The sequence below is a fragment of the Adiantum capillus-veneris genome, chromosome 23 (genome assembly GCF_014529385.1).
Source record: "Adiantum capillus-veneris isolate H3 chromosome 23, ASM1452938v2, whole genome shotgun sequence".
Classification (NCBI taxonomy): domain Eukaryota; kingdom Viridiplantae; phylum Streptophyta; class Polypodiopsida; order Polypodiales; family Pteridaceae; genus Adiantum; species Adiantum capillus-veneris.
Window position 1 is genome coordinate 127,304,996 of NC_140953.1, and position 2,877 is coordinate 127,307,872.

The window sequence follows — 2,877 nt, forward strand, 5'->3', positions numbered from 1 at the left end:
AAATTCCATGAGAGATCACTTTTGACCCCGATTCTCTAAGGAGATTTGTTTGTGGTATTAATATTTATTAGGTAACGCTAGTTAGAGACCATTCACACGCGAGATCTTGCCTTGGATTGATTTTAGCCAGTGGTCATATGCTAGCACATGATTAGAGTTCGATTTGAGCTGTTGATTGCTCGAACTTTTATGCTATTGTGATCAACCTGTATGTTTTTTTCATGACATTTCTGTATATTATGTGAGGCTTTTGCCTTATGACCATTCTACTCCTGCTTTCTAGACACTTAGAGCCAGTGCACACCCTATGCTGCATGATCATCTCATAGATTCCATAGACGTACTCTACCAAGTACATAGGATAGAGAAGAGACATGAGATTATAGCGGCATATCTTGAGGACATTGTTGACACATAGTCCCATCCAGTGGCCGTTTAGTTACAACGGATGTATGAAAATATGATATATGCTAATGAGGATGATCACATGTATTCTAGAGAGTCAGGGATTCTTGTCCTAGAGCCTCAGGTAGATTTTGGTACATCCATGGGTAGTAGGACCTATGTTGGTCTCGATGGTTGGAGCACATACACAATTATTTTTGTCCTTCCATACAGACTTACCCCTAGCCCTAGATCACCTATTCCTAGTGCCATAGTGGAGCCAAAGCCACTGCCTACTCACATAGTGAGATCACCTGATAGAGAATCTCCTGGATTCCCACCTAAACCCATTGTGCCACATGACACCATAGACGATTCCAGATCTAGATTGAGACCCAAGATCGACACATCTCTTGAGCAGTTATTATCGCGAGATCTATGGATGGAGACTAAGATGAGCTTGAGACCACGATCCTCACATATACCATCTAGAGTCACCCTTGACACGACGAGTGCCACACAACTGATTATACCGAGGAGACCTACCATGAGCTATTGAGATTAGAGCACTTGACGCATGACCCATTGAGCCACCATGGACAACGCCACCACATTGTGTATCCATTAGAGAGCATCCATGGCACTTGATGACAGCACCTACCAGACATTTTTTTACAAAGTTTGTTGTGACCACACCGCCTTTTAGAGACATTCCACTGTCACATGACCATGATAGAGTTGTTTCACACGAGATTACAGCTTCGATGAGCGACATGAGTCCTATGACAAGCGATGAGCTCCAGAGACTAGATATTTTTCTAGCCATTGATAGACCCATGCTGGTCTTTTGTAGTGAGCATAGAGGATTATTCATATTTCATGATCTGAGCAGGACAATTTTCGTTCAAAAACTCAAGGGCTTAGTTCAGGATACTCCCACACATCAGCTAGTGCAAGTTATACCACCTAGGCTAGGACTACCAGGATCCTTCAGAGACGAGATAGACTTATGGAACATAGAGCCTCTATCCAATGACGAGTCCCTAGATACACATACTCATCCTATGCTGGTAGAGATGCATAGACTTGAGCATACACAGATATATGTTGACGATTGTGGATGTAGGTATATACGAGAGTCTAGCACACCTTGCGAGTCACCTCCGAGTGTGAGTGCCATGCTTTTTTTCAACCGAGATCCTTGAGAGCGAGTATATAGAGGCACTGATCATGCCATCTATGTGTTGACCACAAGATTACAATATACATTGTGACCACTGCTAGATTCCGCATGCTATAGAGCTAAACTACCTATGACAACTCCCACCCAGTCAGGTCATAGATCACCTCCTAGAACGATGAGTGATTGTGTTCCTTTGAGAGGGATTCCTAGGACTATGCCACTATTTGTAGCTCTAGAGCCTAGCATACCACAGAGTGAGCCTCATCATTATGAGACTGACTCCATAGAGTTGACAGGTGGTTGACAGGTGTTGCTCATCACATTGCTAAATAGCAGAGTGACACACAATCGAGTGATTCACCTACAGAGAAGCCACATCATACACATGTTTCCATAGAGCCATTTGTTCCTGTAGAGACACGACCACATTCCCAATCATGGTGCGGACACATACCACTTGTGAGACATTGCTACATCACGTACCTATATACCACGTTGATGAGACATTCGTAGATACCAGAGCCATCAGAGCCTAGTCTGGTCCCTACACCCCAATGTAGTGCTACTTTAGCAGGGCACATGAGGGATTCTAGCTGCAGCTCGACTCATAGAGCCTACCATAGGACTAGATAGGTTTATGTTCCCCGCATAGAGCTTCATGATAGATGTTTGTCTAGTGACGACACACTTGTGTGGATAGCAAGCCATAGAGTACATAAGGGTGCACCACATGGATGGCTAGCTTCTAGACAGTCACTAGAGACACAAGGATTTTATGAGGGACATAGATAGGTTTAGGTTCCTAGAGGTCAACTAATAGAACACTCCATGATAAGTTCTCATAGCTCTTTTACGCTTCCTAGAGCAGATACATTACAACAGAGGTGTCCAGTAGAGGGACCATGATAGGATACAAGACATTCACAATGATGAAAGTGGCCATCTACTACGAGATGCTCTAGACCTAGAGTTAGCCCAGCTAGACAGTCATGACCATAGGTGAGGAGATATCGACCTACATTCAATTTGGGAGAGTTCTCTTATCCCTCCTAGTTGCACTAGACCCTTGATTTGTGTAGATTGATTATGGTGCACTAGATACATGCACACATACTATAGACACTTTTTTTGCTTTGGGTTTTTTCCCTGTAGGCATTCAGGTATGAAACCTTAGTTTTGGATTTTGTTTTATTTGTATATACGTAATAAAACTTTCATTTCTATGCTGACACACCTTTCTAGGTAGTAGTGTTTTGTTGATGATTTTGTAGCATAGATGGACTTCATCTCATGAAACATGGATAGATCAA

The 2,877-nt window shown here is 42.9% G+C and overlaps 1 pseudogene; it reads left to right on the plus strand.

Moving 5' to 3' along the window:
- The first annotated feature begins 220 nt into the window (after positions 1-220).
- Positions 221-943, plus strand: LOC147428515 (uncharacterized; annotated as a pseudogene).
- The last annotated feature ends 1,934 nt before the right edge of the window (positions 944-2,877 follow it).